Source organism: Oratosquilla oratoria, chromosome 5 (assembly GCF_046742065.1).
Source record: "Oratosquilla oratoria isolate Oo_2021 chromosome 5, ASM4674206v1, whole genome shotgun sequence".
Classification (NCBI taxonomy): Eukaryota; Metazoa; Arthropoda; class Malacostraca; order Stomatopoda; family Squillidae; genus Oratosquilla; species Oratosquilla oratoria.
In genome coordinates, this window is record NC_134781.1 from 34,564,979 (window position 1) to 34,587,478 (window position 22,500).

A 22,500-nucleotide genomic window follows, 5' to 3' on the forward strand; every position below is an offset into this window, starting at 1 on the left:
GAAAAAGCCTTTGGTATATGAATGTATGTATGTACTGCTGAAAATATACATCCTACAAGATTATAATAATATAAAACTATGGCAGTGAAAAGATGTTACGAGCATAAAAAAAAAAGTAAGCTGAGGAATAGATGTGTAGTAAAACAATGTTAATTCTTGTTGTTGATTAAGACCGTAAATGTCGGTATGGGGCTCCTCTTACACCGGCCGGTGCGTGCTTTGACCTTCTAGATGGTATTTTGGTGCCGCACCTGCAGCCGTGGTCGTGGTACCTGTGGAGGTAGCAGGTTCCGGTGCCCAGGATGTTTAGCTAGGGTGACCGTAAACGACCTCAGACTCTGATGATAGTGGAAAGCAAGGTGGGTATTCCTAGTATGATGAGAGCGTGCTGATACGTGGTGTATTATTTGCCAAGGATTGTGCGACAGGCTCTTTTCTGCACTTTCGCCAGCTGTCGCTGCTGCGTGATTGTGAGTGAGGAGGGCCAGGAGGGTGAGCGTACATCAACTTGGGTAAAATGAAGGAAGTGTAGAAGGTCTTGAGATATTCAGCCTGTGCCCCTAAATAACTCAATCGACGCAGCATATACAGCTTGTAGGAGGCTACCCTTACGGTGTTGGCGGTGTTCTCCTTCCAGGTCAACTTGTTGTCGGTGGTTATCCCCAGCAGCTTAGCTGACTGGACCACTTGTAAGGGTTGGCCGTCGATTGTCAGCAGGGGAGGTGAGAGAACGTCATTGGAGATGTGGAAGTGCATTACCCAAGTTTTCTTGTGGTTGATGGAGACTTTGTTGTGAACTGCCCATGTGTGTAGCTTGTCCAGCGTGTTCTGCAGTAGGTCGTAGTTCAGATCAGTGTTGGACACAGGAATCCCCACCGTAAAATGAAGAAAGTGTAGATGGTCTCGAGATCTTCAGCCTGAGCCCCTAATGAACTCAGTGGGTGCAGCATATACAGCTTGTAGGAGGCTGCCCTGACGGTGTTCTCATTCTAGGTCAACATATTGTCGATGGTTATCCCCAGCAGTTTAATTGACTGGACCACTTGTAGGGGTTGGCCGTCAATTGTCAGCAGGGGAGGGGGGAGAACGTCATTGGAGGTGTGGAAGTGCATTACCACAGTTTTCTTGTGGTTGATGGAGACTTTGTTGTGCACTGTCCATGTGTGTAGCTTGTCCAGCGTGTCCTGCAGTGGGTCGTAGTTCAGGTCAGTGTTGGACACAGGGATCCCCACCGTGCAGTCATCAACATATTTCCACCTGTGCGGTGTGCCTCCCAGGGCATCGTTGATGAGTATCAGGAAACACAGTGGCCCCATTCTTGTTCCCTGTGGTACCCCACAGGATAGGTGCTGGACTGCAGAGACGTGTCCCTGATATCTGACAGCTTGACAACGGTCCGTCAGGAAGTCAGATAGCCAAGCCACCAAGGAGGTAGGAAGGCCAAGGTGGATGGCTTTGGTGATGATAGTGGTATGATCAACAAGATCGAAGGCTTTCTTGAAGTCAATAAACCCCACTGCAAGTGAAGTCTTGCATTGCTCGAGATTATTACAGAAAAAGTCAAGGAAGCTGATAAGATACTGAGTGGTGGAGGATGTTTTCACGTTACCAAACTGCAGGGGATCAATGAATTTGCTGACTTTGGAGTATGCCCACTCGAAGACAAAATCCTCACAAATAAGACTAGGAATGGGAGTGATAGTAATGGGTCTGAGATCACTAAAGAATTGGGGATTGGAAGATTTGGGGATGGGAGTAATGAAGCCTGTCTTCCAGTCCGTGGGACATTTGCGCGCGCGCGCGCGTGCGTGTGTGTGTGTGTGTGTTTATGTGTGTATGTGTGTGTGTGTGTGTGTGTGTGTGTGTGTGTGTGTGTGTGTGTGTGTGTGTGAGTGCGTGTGTGTGTATGTGTGTGTGTGCGTGTGCGTGTGTGTGCGTGTGCATGTGTGTGTGTGTGTGTGTGTGTGTGTGTGTGTGTGTGTGTGTGTGAGCGTGTGTGTATGTGTGTGTGTGTGTGTGTGTGTGTGTGTGTGTGTGTGTGTGTGTGTGTGTGTGTGTGTGTGTGTGTGTGTGTGTGTGTGTGTGTGTGTGTGTGTGTGTGTGTGTGTGTGTGTGTGTGTGTGTGTGTGTGTATGTGTGTGTGTGTGTGCGCGCGTGCGTGTGTATATGAATGTGCGTGAATGTATATGTGTGTGCAGGTGCGTATGTGAATGTGTGTGTGTGTGTGTGTGTGTGTGTGTGTGTGTGTGTGTGTGTGTGTGTGTGTGTGTGCGCGCATGCGTGTGTGTGTGTTTCCCATTTTGCCTGTGTATGCGTGTATATAGACGCTGCAAAGTGTATTTAAAAATTATACACTAAGGAAAACTTTTTATATTCCGAAAATAGTGACGTCGCAAGGAACTTTTACCCAAGAAAGTATTTTAGAATATTAATTCACCCATTTTTCTCTTACAAAGAAAATTTTCTTTATCTGTTAGTCAATTTACGTAAATGAACATTATCACCATCAATTTTATTGACAATTCTAGACAAAAGAAAAATATAAAAACTGCTTTAAAAATCTACTCATTGATTTTTTTTTTTTTTTTTTTTTAGCTTATTTTATTTATTACTGTTCTCTCCCTGGCAAACCCCCAAGAAACCTCGGAGTTCATGGGGAACCCTAGGTGACAAACCATGCTTCAGAGATTTCCTCTGAGGAGGAGGAAGAGGAGGAAGAGGAGGAGGAGGAGGAGGAGGAAGGAGGAGGAGGAAGAGGAGAAAGAGGAGGAGAAGAAGAAGAAGAAGAAGAAGAAGAAGAAGAAGAAGAAGAAGAAGAAGAAGAAGAAGAAGAAGAAGAAGAAGAAGAAGAAAAGCATGAATGTGTTGGAAGTGTAATTTTTTTTTTTTTGTACTCAACTCACAAATGAGTGGAAAAATCAAGGAAGGGAGTTTTTGAGCCTCTCAGTGAAAGAAACGTAAAGGCCTCGGCTGGTTGGCGATTCTATCCATATCGCCCTAATTTTTGGTTTATTTCTTGTCTTTGTGATCGAATTTATTCAGCCGAGGAAGAAAGCCATTGTTCTATAGTCCCTCTCACTTTCCCGGTCGGCTGGCTCTTGTTTGAATTCCTTTGTTTCGTGTTATGTTTGCCAGCCGGCCCTCCGTATCGTTATTTATTTTTGTCACCTCCACTTTACCGGCCGGCCGGCTTTTTTTCAATTCCTTTGTTTCTTGTTGCGTTTACCAGCCGGCCTAATGTATCACTGAATATTTTTGTCCCTCCCACTTTCCCGGCCGGCCGGATTTTTTTCTTTTAATTCCTTCGTTCGTGCTTTGTTTGCCGGCCTTTCGTATCATTCTTTATTTTCTATTTCTATTTCATTTTAGTATATCTCACTGATTTTTTTGTCCCTCCTTCATTCCCGACCGGCTGGTTTTTCTTTCAGTTTATTTCTTCTGTTTGGCAGCCGGTCTCCATATCGTTGTATATTTTAGTCTCTCCCGCTTTCCCGGCCGGCGGGCTTTTTTCAATTAATTTTTTCTTGTTATGTTTGCCAGCTAGCCCTCACTATCGTAGATTATCTTGTTCCCTCCCTTTTTCCCCGGCCGGTCGGCTCTTTTTTCAATTCCTTTATGTTTACCGGCCGGCCTTCCGTATCGTTGTTTCCTTTGTTCCCACCCTCTTTCTTGGCCGACCGGCTCTTCTTTAAGATCCTTCATTGTTTCTTGTTTTATTTGCCGGTCGGACATCGATATCGTTGTTTATTTTAGTCCCTCCCACGACTGACTCTTCTTTCAGGTCCTATTCTTCGACATGTCCTTGCCGGCCGGCCTTCCCATTGTGTTCATCGTCCTCGCGTGTGTTAAAGATCCCCTTGAGCTCCGAGTGGTCAGGATTTCTTGGTACACTTTCCACCACACCAAGAAGGACAATCAAGATTAACCCTTAGAGTGCTTCCCTCGACAGGAGTTAACCTTTTCAGGTCCAGATGATCATGTGTGCCTAATAAGAGCGGCTGAATAAAATCATGTGGCGACAGCCGGAGTAATACGCATTAATCGGTCTACTATAATGAAAGGGTTATTAGAGATGATTATTGACACACACACACACACACACACACACACACACACACACACACACACACACACACACACACACACACACACACACACACACACATATATATATATACATATATGTATATATATACATATATATATATATATATATATATATATATATATATATATATGTATTTACAAAATACAAAATCGCATGGCGTCAGGGAGCATCTAAGAGTCCCCTAGTAAATTTTCTCACACTCCTGTTGAAAGATCTCTCGGATTCACATCCTCTCGTATATATACATATATAGTATAAGGTAAGCAGAGCAAGCTTCTTGTACTTAGTTTATTTAGTGACAGGTTTTGTTTCTTTTGTTGTTTTTTATTTGCTCTTTGCCGTTTGTATTGCCGAAGGAAGAGCGAGGTGGCTTGTGAAGGTTGTGTGAACCTGGAGGATCGTCTCAGGATGTGTGAGGAGGAGATTCGTCTTCTCAGGAGTGCGCTCTGTGATGAATCCTCCCCACAAACCAAAGAGCGTTCCATATCTTCCACTATTGCCACTGCCGTGAACGAGTGGCGCTCAGTTTCTCGAGCCCGCGTTCGGTAAGTGGGTCCACTGCGGAGCAACCGCTGGCTCTAGCCAATCGTCTTGCTCTACTAGAGGATGAGGTGGCTGAAAATCAGGAGATCCTGGTGGTAGGGGACTCCATGGTGCGAGGCTATGGCGACATCCTGCAGCGGAAGACTAAACGACGTTGCAAGCTTGTATGTCAACCGGGCCGTGGAATCGCCGATTGTACCCAGACCATCAGGGATCAAAGGCGGACGAACACGATTACGATTGTTTATACAGGAAGTAACGATGTGGGTAGGATGAGATCAGAGGAACTTGTTCGCAATTACAAGGTCCTTCTTCAGGAGATTAAGGAGCATGGGAGCCGTCACGTAGTCTGTGGGATATTTCCGAGGATCTACGCAGACTCGTGTTGGAACAGTAGAGCCATAGGGATCAATGAGAGGATATCACGATTGTGCACGCAACTGGGATACCACTTTCTTGATCTTTGGTATCTCTTTTCCAGGCATCATGACCTTTATGCTTCTGATGGGATCCGCCTTACTCGCAGAGGCAAAGACGTTCTTACAAACCTCATTGTGGGAGTTTGTAGTGAACTAGTTCCTTTTTTGGGGTAGAAACTCAAAGGAAAGGGGGAATAGAGTGTATTGGGGAAAACGGAGTAGGGTATAGCAATAATGTAGAGCAATATGTCAGTGTAGGACAAAATATAATTTTAGGGTATAATGTCGATAGAGGACGAAATATTACATTAGGATGTAATGTCAAAGAACAAATTATCACGATGGAATGTAATAATAGTTTAGGACAAAATATCACGATGAGATATAATGATAGTGGAGGATGAAATATCACGATGGTGTGTAATGATAGTGGAGGACAAAATATCGCGGTAGGATATAATGTCAGTGGAGGACAGAATATAATTTTAGGAAGTGATGCCGGACAGAATGTCAGTGAACGACGGGTGGCCGGTGTGGAACGAGGTGACGTAGGGGGGCAAGGTATACATAAGAGATCGAATGACCGTGAAGGACCAAATGTCCATGATGGAACAAATGTCCATGAGGCATTGGATGTCAATGAAAGAATAAGTGTCAATATAGAGCAAGGTGTCAATAAAGAACAAAACTATAATGTAAGGCATGATATTGAAATACAAAATGTGTCAAAAAGAAATAATCACGAGTTTCTTAATACATGTACTTTAATGTTCGTAGTATTAGGAATAAATTCCAAGAAATACAGGAGTATGTCAAAAGCAAAAATCTCGATATGATAGGGATAACCGAGACATGGTTAAATGGTAAAGAGTTTGAAGCTAAATTTAATATTGCGGGATTTAAACTCTTTCATTAGGATAGAAACCACAAGAAAGTTGGGGTGTTCTGTTGTACGTTAAAACAATGTCCATGCCTATGTTTTAGAGAAAGTGAAATAGGATGCATATGATAGCTTGTGGGTAGAATTAGCCCAAACAAATGAAAAAAAACTGAATATAGGTGTAATATATAGGCCAAAAACATTATCATTAGCTGACGACAAACTGTTATTTCAAGAACTGTCTAGTTTCTGCAACCGGGACCTATTGATAATGGGTGATTTCAATTTTACTGACATCAATTGGATGACCCTTGAACATGGCCATAAAGGTAGTCGTTTGCTAGATTTTCGCGGTGACAATTACTTACTTCAGCATGTAAAAGAGCCCACAAGAGATGTAAACTTACTCGATCTATTGATCACTAGCCGTGAAAGCATGATAATTGATTTAGAAATTAGTGAAAATATTGCTAAAAATTTTAGAATAGATACTTGTGTATCTAAAATACCCGATTTTAGTAGAGCTTAGTTTATAGGACTACGTCAAGAGCTTACAGATTGGGAGACAAAATTAAGCGAAAGACCTGTAGATCAGATGTGGGAAATATTTCATAATACGCTTACTAAGATGATTCATACCTACATCCCGTTTAAGGACAGACGGTCCCCAAGTCAGGCTCACCCAAAATGGCTCGACAAAGAAACTAAAAAAAAAATATTGCTAAAAAGAGACAAGCTTATAAAAAATACAAGTGCTCGGGTTCATTTATTGACTATCAAAGTTATGCAATAATGCAGAGAGATTTAAAAAAGGAAATAAAAAACGAAAACGACAATACGAAATGAATATCGCTGACAAATCCAAAGAGAATCCCAAATAATTCTATAGTTACATTAGAGATAAAAAGGTTGTTAGGAATCACATTGGCCTACTATTATCTGCTGACGGTCAACTTGAATATTCAAGTGAGGGTATGTGTGATATCTTAAACAACTATTTTATCTCAGTATTCGTAAACGAAACACCTGAAAGTGAGCTCCAACCTGAAATTTTTGAAAAGTCTAGGGTGAACTTACTATGGTAAAAAAAAAAAAAAAAAAAAAAAAAAAAAAATATATATATATATATATATATATGTATATATATATATACATATATATATATATATATATATATATATATATATAAAAAAATAAAAAAAAATAAAAGATGTGTAGAAAAACTCAAAGTTAATAAAACACCAGGGCCTGACGGTTGGCATCCAAGGATCTTAAAGGAAATGAAAAATGCGATTGTTGTTCCATTGGAAATTATTTTCAAGAAATCCATCATATCCGGAGATGTCCCAAGAGAATGGAAGCTAGCTAATGTTTCTCCCATGTTAAAAAAAGGCGACAAAAAGAAACCAAATAACTACAGGCCTATAAGCTTGACTTCAATCGTAGGAAAATTTATGGAAATTATCATTAGAGATCCTATCGAATCTTATTTAGAAAGCAACTGTTTGATTCAGACGGAAACGTTCTTGCGTGACTAACTTACTCGAATTCTACAACAGTCATCTCAAATTATGACAAAAGAAACAATATAGATTTAATATATCTCGACTGCAAAGGTTTTTGATACCGTCCCCCACGCAAGGCTTCTTACTAAATTAGTTTCACACAGAGTAAGTGGCAACCTGAAGTAAAAATACGCACCCAAGGTACGTACTTTTACTTATGGTTGAATAGAAAATTTGAAATCAAGATGTCGATTCTGTCTTGCCTAATTTCTCCGTCTACGTTGTTTCTTGAAAGATAGAGTTGAAGCTTTAATATGTAAATTCTTGAGGCTTGTAAGATTTAGGTAGCGACTTGATTAGTTATAAGAAGTGGTGCGATGACTTTTTAGATAAATAGCTAATATTTCGGTACAGTTCAACTGATGAGTTGATTCTTTTTTTAAGTGTAGCTGAGAAGTCATCGGTCGTTGGTAGATCAAGCATATTTTCAAAACGTACACGGGAATTTTAAAATGTACATCAGACTACAATAAGAATGTATTGGATATAGTGGAAGATATAATATATCATAAAGAAAAAGCGTAACAGTTGCAGAGTGATTGAATATATAAAACGTGACGTCACACATTTTTATGAAATGCAAAAGCTCGACATGTCGTTCGTCATTACTTATATATATATATATATATATATATATATATATATATACATATATATATATACATATATATATATGTATATATATAAATATGTATATATATATAAACATATATATATATATACATATGTATGTATGTATGTATATGTATATGATGAAGGTGAAAAAAGAAGTCACGGGTCTAGTTCCGAGTTTCTGAGTTTATTCCTGACCGGTTTCGCTCTATGCTTCTTCAGAGGAATGTGACTCTGGAGTGAAGCTGGCGGTATACATAGTCTGAGTAGGGCCGCGTTCCCTCCTTGGAGGTGGGTTCCGTTTGGTTGTACAATGGTTTTTAATACAATGAACAATAGTTATAATACAGTATGCAATAAATTTTTGTGATGTTATTATAAAACAGCTCCGGTGTGTGTGGAATGTTGACCGAAGGTGTAACAGTGTAAGTGAAGTGAGTGATGTAAAAATGTGGGAATCCTAAAAAGTGCCATAAGATAACTTATAGTATAAAATGATATAAAGATAAAGATCCAGACAAATAAAATAAAATAAAATAGAATGAAATAAAATGAAAATGAATAATGTGCTAACTTAAAGTGACATGACATCTCATCGCATATCGTTGTATGACAGAATGTTATAAAAAATATATACATGGTACAGTTTTACATATGGTACTGCAAATAATAAATAAATAAATAAATGGATAATAACATATTCGGACATATTTGGACAGAATAAAAATAGTAATAACAATAATAATAATAATGTGATAGTTTGGAGTGGGCAACGTTCTCTTTGACACATCATTGTATGACATAAGATATAGATTAATACATAAGATGATGCAATATGAGCAAATGAGACATAATGAAAACTAATAATGAACAAATAGAAAAAAATTATAATAATAATAGTAATAATAATAATAATAGAAATAAAAATAGAAATAAAAAAAATAATAATGAAAATACATCTCATCGTATCTGTTGTATGACGTAAAATGAAGCAATATAAAATGAAACAGGGATAAAACAATGAATAAATAAATGCCAAAGAAATATAGTAAAAATGAAAAAAATAAATAAAAATACGAACTGACCGGCCTCAAGCCCTCAACTCAGGAAGTGTGGACGTTTGGGCACCGGATGGAGTTTGTCGTTCTATGTGGGCGCTGTTCTGGGGCAGGTTCTTATGGCTGCGTATTTAGCTGTGAAATTTTCCCATTCTCATTTGCTCATATTGCATTATCTTATGTATTAATCTATATCTTATGTCATACAATGATGTGTCAAAGAGAACGTTGCCCACTCCAAACTATCACATTATTATTATTATTGTTATTATTATTTTTATTCTGTCCGAATATGTCCGAATATGTTATTATCCATTTATTTATTTATTTATTTATTATTTGCATTACCATATGTAAAACTGTACCATGTATATATTTTTTATAACATTCTGTCATACAACGATATGCGATGAGATGTCATGTCACTTTACGTTAGCACATTATTCATTTTCATTTTATTTCATTCTATTTTATTGATGCATTATCCCAAAAAGACCATAGATTAGATTGGGATAATGCATCAATTATTTTCAAATCACACTGTAGCTATCGAAGGAAAATTGTAGAATCTTCTCTAATAAAACATTATCCTAACTTTAATACTTCAAAAGGTCAGTGGCCCCCAGATTGTATTACGAAGTTAGCGGTCAACAAAATAATGTCAAGAGCGGTCGGACAAAACACCACCAACTGTCCTTCCTTGACCCAACCATTTCAAGGGCATGTATCCTGAGTCCCCCCACTTTCCCCATCCCCTTTTATGTACCCCTCACTTACTCATACATACTTGTACCTTAACTTCTTGTAAGCATTCTGCTGAAGAGGACTACAGATAGTAGTCGAAATATACAGTTTCCCTGTACCTCTGTCATTTTTTCTCCGATAGTGGGTTAATAGTGAATATATATATATATATACATATATATATATATATATATATATATATATATATATATATATAATTAAAATTTGCAGCAGCTTCTGCGTTCACGAGTTTTTTGCTGACATTCTCGACTTTTCTTATGCTGGCGCGCTGTGTCGTGCTAAGTTCTCTAATTACCTGGCCAAATAGCATTGGTGGTATAGGTAAAGGCATGGGAATTATTTTCTTAATTTTCATGCAGAGCTTTCGCCTAACAGTTAGGCATCTTCAGTGCTATTGAGTACAGTGTGTGGGAGATGATTATATATACACAATACACAGATCACAAACACTTCAGTGTTGATCCGGTTGACCAATCAGGAATTAGGACGCGTAGCGCCGTCCTCGGGCCAAGCGGCCGTGAGCCTAAAGCGGAGTTCGATGTCTTTTGATGTGGGGATAGTGAATGAGTCCGGAGTCTGTCTGTTCATGGTAGGGTTTTTATCTTTGATGTATAAAGCTTCTAGGATATGAAGGCGTGTGTGGTTTGTTTCTGTCTGTAAAATAGTGATGCCCTCCTCCAAATTCTTTCTTGTCAGTGGGGTCTGATGTACGTATTCGTGGTGTCGCTTGATAGCGCCATTGGAGAGATGAAGGGTGAGACGCCTCGTGAGCTTCGTCGTAGTCATCCCTATGTATGTTTCATTGAGGGCTTCACAGTTCCTTTTTCTGTAGGAGTGTTCATACACGAGATGGCTACGTTGAAGTTCCGGTGTCCTCTGGCAGGGGTTGTTCTTAATAAGGAGTTGGGATGTCTTCATGTTTTTATAGAAAATAACCAGATCTATTTTGTCATTGTCGTTGGTAGGTTTCACGTCTTTGTAGATGATCTTTCTATTAAAAAAAAAAAAAAAAAAAAGATAATTCCCACGCCTTTACCTATACCACCCATGCTATTTGGCCAGGTAATTAGAGAACTTAGCACGACACAGCGCGCCAGCATAAGAAAAGTCGAGAATGTCAGCAAAAAACTTATGAACGCAGAAGCTGCAGCAAATTTTAATGACATTTGTCTAAAAGAGAATCTGCTGCCCAACTATAGCAATATCACATATATATATACATACATATATATATATATATATATATACATATATATAATACTAATGACCCACTTTCGGAGAAGAATAAGCGAAAGTAAAAAGATCCGTATATTTCGATCACTAATTGTGATCCTCTTCAGCAGATGTGAATTACAGGGTGGAGAACAACAAGTACTTATACAGAAGTAGTGAGGTAAGCAGGAAGGAACGGGGGCTCAGGTCATGTGTCCGGCGTTGCGTGGACATTGGTGGATTTTGTCCACTGCTAATGTAGAAGGTAGCATTTTATTTATTGCTAAGGAAGTTATACAATCTGGTGACCATTGGCCATAGGAAATATTATAATTTGGAAAATTATTATTCAAAGAGGATTCTATTATTTTTCTTCTGAAACTGCATTTAGATTTGTAAATTATATCAGCGTCGTCCCAATTTATTCGATGATTTTTTTTGGCGACATGCTGAAACACGGCGGAATTTCAGCATGTCGCCAACAAAAATCATCGTATCAATTGGGACGACGCTGATATAATTTACAAATCTAAATGCAGAAGAAAAATAATAGAATCCTCTCTAATTAATAATTTTCCAAATTATAATATTTCCTATGGTCAATGGTCACCAGATTGTATAACTTCCTTAGCAATAAATAAAATGCTACCTTCTACATTAGCAGTGGACAAAATACACCAATGTCCACACAACGCCGGACACGTGACCTGAGCCCCCGTCCCTTCCTGCTTACCTCACTACTTCTGTGTAAATACTTGTTGTTCTCCACTCTGTAATTCACATTTGCTGAAGAGGATCACAATTAGTGATCGAAATATACGGATCCTTTTACTTTCGCTTATACTTCTCCGAAAGTGGGTCATTAGTATTATTTTACCAATGTGCTACGACATTATTTTGTTATATATATATATATATATATATATATATATATATATATATATATATATATACTGTATATATATATATATATATATATATATATATATATATATTGAAGGGGAGAAGCGTATACCTATGTGTATAGAAGGTTGAGTTGATCTTGTGTGTGAATGAAGCAAGTTTTGTTTCTTTCTGTTATCATATGTGTATTTTTTGTATATTTTGTATAATTTTGTATATGGTTTTTGTATTGGTTTTATATTTATTTTATTTTATTTTATTTCTTTGTGAATTTGATAATATATGTGAAGACTACTGTGAACAGCTGTCTGTGCACGCATGTGACCAGTTGTTTTATAATTGTTGCCATGATTTGTATCTTTTTAGTTGTGGTACAAATGTGCATTTTATTTATTTTATTTTATTGCATTTATTCGTTGTGAATTTTAAGAATGTATGTGGGATCAATTGTGTACAATTATCAACGCACGTTTGTGACCTGTGGTCTGGTTTTCGTAGAGGAAGAGGAGGAGACCGGGTAGCTTCGGCGGAGGAGACTGCCTCTACCAGTTCCAACTATGGCCAATATAATAAGATCTTTGATCTCTATACCTCATCACACCCCAGAAAATGGTCCTAGGACTAGAATCGAAACGTCGGCCATTAAACCTCCTACTTTGAGTCTGGTGATTACACTTCTCCCCTTCAACATGGATCCCAGACTCCAGATCTTCACACATACACACAAACACTGTATGTATATATATATATATATATATATATATATATATATATATATATATCTATATATATATAAGCCAGTAAACCGAATAAGCTTAACTAGAAAGAAATTCTAGGTTTTATTGCTAGAGAGCGCTCGTATGGCATTTTTTCAAGTACCGCCCTTAATATCCTAAAAACATATTTTTATTTCAAAGCGAGGATTAGGCAACAAACCCACAAATATTAAGGAAGGCAACTGGACACTTGCTTTAACGAAATATATGAAATGTTCATCTCAACGAGGTATTCATTGAAGGTATTCAAATGGGTCAAGGGGTTTGGCAAGACTGATGCAGGGAAGTTTCATCATATTAAAACAACAGGGTCGGACTCGTAGTAAGGGGTTTAAATTGGTCAATTTTAAGTTTAAGGAGGAAATAAGCAAGAACTGGTTGACCAAAAGAGTGGTTAACGAAAGGAATAGATTTAGTAGCCATGTATGGATAGGGATGATAATATACATGCAACAGCCTCGTGTAGACCCTAAACTCCTGCACTCTCCTCCATTCGTATGTTTGTATGTTATATAAAATGGGCTCAATAAGCCAACCGCTTCCTCATAAGAGTGATGCCCAGAATATCTTTACCTCATGAAAGAGTTTTTTTTTTTTTTGTGGAGGGCACGTATGGGCCACCCATCCTCCCTCCTACTTCAAGGACGACCCTGGGAGGTGTGGAGGGTGTAGGGGGGGGGGTACTAGCGTCCTCCCCTCCCCCCATCCTCTCTAGGGTTTGCCTTCCCACTCGCCCTTACTCCCCGTTATATGGTCACCTATACATGTATTTCGTAAACACTTAAATTGAATGGGAATTTGGCACAGAAATACAAGCTAGATATACGTTCATATAAAATGTATAAAATCGTCATTTCATTACTATTGTTATTACTACTACTACTATTATTATTGTTATCATTATTATTATTATTATTATTATTATTATTATTATTATTATTATTATTATTATTATTATTATTATTATTATTATTATTATTATTATTATTATTATTATTATTATTGTTGTTGTTGTTGTTGTTGTTGTTGTTGTTGTTGTTGTTGTTGCAAGTATTATTATTATTACATTATTATTATTATTATTATTATTATTATTATTATTATTATTATTATTATTATTATCATTATTATTATTATTATTATTATTATTATTATTACTATTATTATTATTATTATTATTATCATTAATATCATTATTGTTGTTATTGTTATTATTATTATCATAATCATTATTATTAGTAGTAGTAGTATTACTATTACTACAAATCTTATCATTATTATCATTATTATTATCATTGCTATTATCATCATTATGCGTGCTGTTCTCTGATTCGTTTAGTTATGGGTTAGAGTCCCGCACTCCTTTCCGAATTCCCAGCAGTGACTGTGACCTCCAATGGTTTAAACGCATGACAGGGCAAAGGTGACGGCGTCGGCGGCAGCTACTCAGCGTCTTCTGGCGTAGGCTCTTCACCCCTCTCTGTGTACATTAATAATATGGGTGTTACCCCATTGAGCAAAACAGCCCCTCTCATTGTTCCGTGGGCGACGTGGCCTTGGATCGAACCGGAGGTGCGAGTTGGCCTCTCTACTATGGTGACGTCATAGCCGCACCCTCACATTCCACTGACTCAAGTCCCGTAACCCTACAGTAACCGGCCACGCTCCTCGATTCCCCTAAGGCCTGGATCTCTTGAGGAATGAAACGTTGGGCTGTCTGTGGTTGTAATGGTTTCTGTGTCACCGGTTGGCGGGACGAAGAGGATGGGAGCAGTCTCCGGTTGTCGGCTCTGCTTAGGAAAAAAAAAAAAAAAAAAAAAAGGGCCAACGCCAGATGATTTCATTCAGCTGAGCGTTGATAATTCCGATTGCGGAAGAAGTTACAAATGACAGGTAACCAAATAACTAAACAGATGAATAGAATAAGTAAATAAGCAAATGAATAAATGAATGAATAGGTAAATAAATAGGTGAATAAATATATAGACAAATAGATAAGAAAATATAAATAAACAATAAAGATTCGAATAATTAGGTAATAGAATAGAATTAATCTTATCGTGATACCAAAGCAGAAGAAAAAGAAGAAAAAAAAATCTTGGCCAGACAGACATCAGTTACAAGAGTTACAATGTGACTGTCATGAATGGCAATTCAACAGCCCTTTTAAATCAACATCACGTGATGCAGCCACTTGACATGGACTGAACTTTATAAAGCGACTGTACTGAGTAGCTCCTCAGTGGAATATAGATGGATCAGGAAGTTCATCCACCACTAAATAGTGACCCTATCAGTTAACAGGTGCCCTTTGTTTTGTTTTGTTTTGTTTATTTGTTATCTATTTATTGTTTATTGACTTATTTGTTCACTTATTACTTATCTACTTATTTATCAATCTACCTTTTTATTTGTTTTATCTATTCATTGATTAACAATTTAACTTATCTAATAATTTACCTATCTATCAATTTAACTGTTTATCTAGACATATATTTACCGATTTCCACACTCGTTTTTCCACTGGCCTGGTTTGGTAATGGCTTCACAGAACGTGTTCGGCGCGGTGGGATTAAAAGGACCGTTTTCTTGTTTAAACTGATAAGATTCCTGAACTTCGAGATAGTGCCCGGAAAACCCATGATATCCGGGGCCACTGAACAATGAACAGGTGTCGTAACAAACTCAACATTATAAAGATAAAAAGTAGAGCGCTTTCCTGCTCGTTTGCAAAAGGAAGAATTCTCCGCATTTACATGATAAGAAATGTGTATATATAAACGTGGACATTTCTAGTCTTCATGATCCAATGCAGAATCACTAGGCTATCCCCTACGGGATGATACAGCTTTAAACGATTGCCCAGCGGTTCCACGGGAATAGAAATCGGACTTCTGCATTCAAGACAGGAACGATGTCCACTGCTATATGAGGGCTCTAGACATCCATACGTACACATTTACATACGTACACACATACTGTAAATATATACATGCATACCTACCTACCTACATACATATATTCTTTCTCACCTTTCTCACCCTCCTCCTGTTAGACCTGATAGGTCTGTCAGTTGCCACGTCTCGTTAGGTCTCTCCATTGTTGACGTTCCTCGTATTTTCATACATATATACATATATACATACATATATACATATATAAATACATATATACATACATACATACATACATATATACACATATCCATGCATATATGTATACATACATATATGCATACATAAATACATATATACATACATACATACATACATGCATACATACATACATACATACATACATACACACATACATACATACATATATGCACATATCTATACATGTATGTGTACATACATATATGTATACATACATACATTTGTACTCACATATTTGCATACACATACATACATACATACATACATACATACATACATACATACATACATACATACATACATACATACATACATACATATATGCATGCATACACACACACATACATACATACATGCATACATACATACATACATACATACATACATACATACATACATACATACATACATACAAACAAACATACATATATACATACATACATACATATACATACATACATACATACATACATACATACATACATACATACATACATACATACATACATACATACATACATACATACATACATACATACATACATACATGCATACATGCATACATACATACATATACTGTATACATTCATACGTACATATATATATATATATATATATATATATATATATATATGCATACACATACATACATACATAAACACATACATACATACATACATACATACATACATACATACATACATACATACATACATACATACATGCATACATACAGTACATACATACATATATGCACATATCCATACATGTATGTATACGTACATATATGGATATATGCATACATTTGTACATACATATTTGTATACATACATAAATACATACATACATACATACATATACATACATACATACATACATACATCATACATACATACATACATACATACATACATACATACATACGTACATATATACATACATACATACCTACGTACATACATGCATACATACATACATACATACATACATACATACATACATACATACATACATACATACATACATATATACATACATCATACATGCATACATACATACATACATACATACATACATACATACATACATACATACATACATACATACATACACATACGTACACACATACATACATACATACATACATACGTACACATACACATACGTACACACATACTGTACATGCATACATGCGTACCTACCTACCTACCTACACACACACACACACACACACACACACACACACACACACACACACACACACACACACACACACACACACACACACACACACACACATATAATATAATATATATATATATATATATACATATATATATATATATTTATATATATATATACATATACATACATATATATTTGGATGATGGAGAACATAAACACAGGGAAGGCTCGGAACCCTATGCACTCTAACGTTTCGTTCGCGTAGAACTTCTTCAGAGAGTGTATGTAGAACTGCAATTGGAGTTTATGTACTAAATCTAATTATCTTTTCGGACACTTGGGAAAGGTCGTTTTTCTGGCGTGTTTTAGAATTAAAATACTAGTTTCTTTAGCTAAATTGATAAACCCTCCTCGATGATTCGATGAATTATTAGTAGAAATATATGCTGATTCAACAATTCTTCTAGTGAATTTATCAAAACCTTTATGTAGCACTTCAGCTTCTCTCCAGTTTGGTAAATGATCGAATTTTTCCGCATGAACTACTAAAGAATTAGATGTCCTATGTGCTTTTATGTCGTTTTTATGTTCATAAATTCTTTTTTCTAATCCTCTTGACGATTCGCCATAATAAGCCATTGAGCAACTATTACACGGGATTTTGTATACGACGCTGTTTTCGGAATTGGTTCTCTTTTCAGAAGTCTTTATTAAATCACCTATCCTCTTGTTAGTTATTTTAGCTATGTTTATACCCGATTTTGTTAAATATTTGTCTATTATTGGTGACGTTTCTGAGCCAGGTACTGATATAAAATTTGTATTATTTTTATCATTTCTCTCTTTCTTTCCGCGATTGTAAATATTTATTGCTTTTCTTTTTGTTCTTTTCAACATTCCCTCTGGATATCCAAGTTTGTCAAAGGTTTTCATAATGTAATCAAATTCGCCTTCTAGGTATTCATTACTACTGATTCGTAGTGCCCTGAGAAAAAATCCTATTACTATACCACTCTTTGTCCTATCATCATGTGCGGAGAAGTAATGTAAATACCCCAATCCTCCCACAGACTAGCGAAATGTCTAGCCAAACCGCTATCACAGGCAATGGGATCGATCAGCAATACACATTTGAAAAATTCTAACGATCTTTTGACAAGACTAAAAGATTTAGATTTCACGGGGAAAAAGTTAGTAAGCTATGATGTCAAGGCGTTATATACAAATATTTCCACTAACGGTGCATTAGAAGCAGTAAAGAGAGTAATAAAAGATATGAACGATACTGACCTACCCATAAGAAAACAAGATTATATAGAATTGATAGATTTATGCGTAAATTTCGGTGCGTTTACTTTTAATGGTGACGAATATGAACAACATAGAGGTCTCGCTATGGGTAGTCCTTTGAGTGCAGTGATGGCCTGTCTATATATGGAGTTATTAGAAAAAGAAAACTTCATCAGAATCAATGGTAGGGGATCACACTGGTTTAGATATGTAGACGACGTCCTCGCAATCATCCCCGAAAACACCAATGTAAATAATAAAGTGAGAATGCTTAACGCGGTCAACAGCGATATTCAGTTCACCGTAGAAGAGGAACAAAACGGACAATTGCCCTTCCTAGATACGTTAATACGACGAATGGGAAAAACTGTAACTTTCTCAGTATACAGAAAGGAAACAAACAAAGAGGATTTAGTACATTACTTCTCCGCACATGATGATAGGACAAAGAGTGGTATAGTAATAGGATTTTTTCTCAGGGCACTACGAATCAGTAGTAATGAATACCTAGAAGGCGAATTTGATTACATTATGAAAACCTTTGACAAACTTGGATATCCAGAGGGAATGTTGAAAAGAACAAAAAGAAAAGCAATAAATATTTACAATCGCGGAAAGAAAGAGAGAAATGATAAAAATAATACAAATTTTATATCAGTACCTGGCTCAGAAACGTCACCAATAATAGACAAATATTTAACAAAATCGGGTATAAACATAGCTAAAATAACTAACAAGAGGATAGGTGATTTAGTAAAGACTTCTGAAAAGAGAACCAATTCCGAAAACAGCGTCGTATACAAAATCCCGTGTAATAGTTGCTCAATGGCTTATTATGGCGAATCGTCAAGAGGATTAGAAAAAAGAATTTATGAACATAAAAACGACATAAAAGCACATAGGACATCTAATTCTTTAGTAGTTCATGCGGAAAAATTCGATCATTTACCAAACTGGAGAGAAGCTGAAGTGCTACATAAAGGTTTTGATAAATTCACTAGAAGAATTGTTGAATCAGCATATATTTCTACTAATAATTCATCGAATCATCGAGGAGGGTTTATCAATTTAGCTAAAGAAACTAGTATTTTAATTCTAAAACACGCCAGAAAAACGACCTTTCCCAAGTGTCCGAAAAGATAATTAGATTTAGTACATAAACTCCAATTGCAGTTCTACATACACTCTCTGAAGAAGTTCTACGCGAACGAAACGTTAGAGTGCATAGGGTTCCGAGCCTTCCCCTGTGTTTATGTTCTCCATCATCCAAATAATTTGTCTAAAATACTTATCAATATATATATATATATAAATATACATATATATATATAAAAATATATATAAATAAATATGTGCATACATATATGCAACATACATATATGCACATATTTGCATTCATACATCATACATACATACATACATACACACATTAGTGGGATTCAGCCGGTTCTTACCTATTCGCTAGAACCGGCTCACGCAAATTTGTCAGTTCGGCGAACCGGCTAACTGGCGAACCGACTAGTTGCTCAGCTGGTCAGTGGTCTTCTGCATCTCATCCGATAAGTACCGGGACTGTTTCGTAACTTTCGTTAGTGATTTATTGCATAGTTTATTTACACAAGTGGTTACCAGTTTTTTTTCATGTATATAGTGCTTGGTTTCTCTGTATATTTGTGTTATTAAACTACATTTTATTATAATTATGGACATACATACATACACGCACTCTCATACACACTCCTTAGGCCTACCCACACAAACATGTTTGTTTATAAATAACACAAATGCATTGCACACATGCACACACATACTCATGTACATGTACACATATGCACACGTGTAAGCACATACATAGCCTACACATGCACACACTACCCCCACACAAACATGCGTCCGTAAAAAAATAAATACACCTGCACTAGGTTTCCCAAATCGAATTTTTTGATCACGAGACTAACTATAGGTTGGCACCCAGGTCTATACCCCATTTTTTTTTCCACCTGACAATTTTTCAGGTTTTTCGTATGTAAATATTTGATTATTTTTTACGTTTGGCAGCCAGAGATGCATGTTAAATATAATATTGTTAGTTTTCCATATTTCTAGTTAGAATATCTAATTGATAACAATAATATAAAGAAAATGTGGCTAAGAAGTGGTTGCAAATTAGTGTCAGATGGAAATACACCGACTATAACAATAAATGTAAAGCTAGGGGTTTAGGGTGAGTGGTAGCTATCTAAGTTAAAGATTTTCACATATTTCTAACAATTTAGAAAGGTTTTTATATCTTAAATATTTGTTAAAATCAATCATCATTTGTTGAAATCAATCATCTAAAAACAAGGCTATAGCCTTGTTTTTAGATGATTGATAGGCCTAAGGGAAGCTGGACTATTCTCAACTGAAGGTTTGGCTAAAGTTAACATTTTTCTCACAATATAGAAAGGTATTTATAGTCTAGATATTGATATCATATGTTTATACTATAGTTTTTAGGGCTTATAGCCATGATAATGAAGCTGGGCTATTCTCAGATGAAGGACCAAGTCTAGGACTAATTTAATGGAATTCTTCATTGCAAGATTATCTCAATAAAATGGTCAATTTTGGCACCCTGACTTGCACTTATATAAAACATACACATTAATACATATATGCATACATACGCACTATATACAGACACACATACACACAAACATATGTCAGTATGTAACAGACACTTGCACACACACAATCATAAAGTACGTACAGTTAAAGGTCAATAAATTTTACTAGAGCTGCTGCCTTTCCTATCTTTTCATTCTTCTCTTCAGGATACGAAGCACATTGATTGCACCTCCTATCTCTTCTCTATTTTTCAATCAACTGCTTTTGTATTTTGGAACTCCCTTATAACAGGGTAGCCTAAGTATTAAATATATTCGTGCACAATTCATGCTACTTCCTTCTGATTATGAAATTTATTCTGGAAAAAGCCTTTGAAGAAAATCGTATTTTACATCGCTCAGTAAAAATACTGTAGCAATCCTAATTTCTAACGTTAGTAAAGCAGTTTTCCCTTTTTGTTTATACTTTTAGGTCTTTAGACCTTAAATTGAAGAGGCAACAAAATATACTAAAGTTCGTGCATAAAATCCCAAGGACTGAAAGTTCAGTGGAAGAAGCCACTGAGAATGCAATAGTTATACCTCCATCTTTGATGAATAATGCTGATGCAACGTCTGCTTCTCATAGGCGTACTGTAACTACTGTCTCACCTTCAGATCAGTCAGATGCCGCTTCATCTCTGCCAGACTGCTGGAGTGCGATGCAATACGAGGATTTTCAAAAAAAGTATGATGGATTGATTTCTCGTAGCAAGAAACTTGGTTGTGATCATTGTGCCAAATTTGATTCTCTAAATATAAAAGGAATTAGAGTTTCAGTTGAATGGGGAAGCTGCAGTGTCGAAGCCTCAGGAAAGAATAAAACCATTCAGCAAGCATCTCTCAGGAAAAAAATGAAGGAGCATTTTTCATCAAAGGCACATAGTGTCTGTGTAAAGCAACAAGAGGATCATGCATATGATGCAATTACGAAAAGTTTTGATAAAATGAATGAGAGATATATTGCCTCTACATGCAGAGTTTTCAATACAGTCTACAGTTTGGCAAAAAGATGCAGGCCATTTTCTGATGTTGAAGATGAGATTGAACTTCAAATAAGAAATGGAGTTGACATGGGTGTTGGACTTCATTCTCGCAAAACTGCTGTGAAAATAGTAGACCACATTGCAAAGGATATAAAGAATGAAATATTTACCAAAATCATTGAACAAAATTTGAAAATTTGTGTCATCGTGGATGAAGCTTCAACCGTATCTAATAAAACACTTGTTATAATTTTTTTGAAGACTGAAGATTTTGATCTATCACCAACAATTTTCTTTGATTTGGTCGAATTGGAAGGACAAGGAGCAGAACAAATATATGCGTCGCTGTTAAAAAGTTTGCACGATGGTGGGTTTGATAATGAATATTTGAGAAA

The 22,500-nt window shown here is 36.4% G+C and overlaps 1 pseudogene; it reads left to right on the forward strand.

Annotated features, from left to right (window-relative positions):
* The window catches only part of LOC143025735 (E3 SUMO-protein ligase KIAA1586 pseudogene), a 48,581-nt pseudogene that overhangs the window by 24,823 nt on the left and 1,258 nt on the right, over window positions 1-22,500 (forward strand).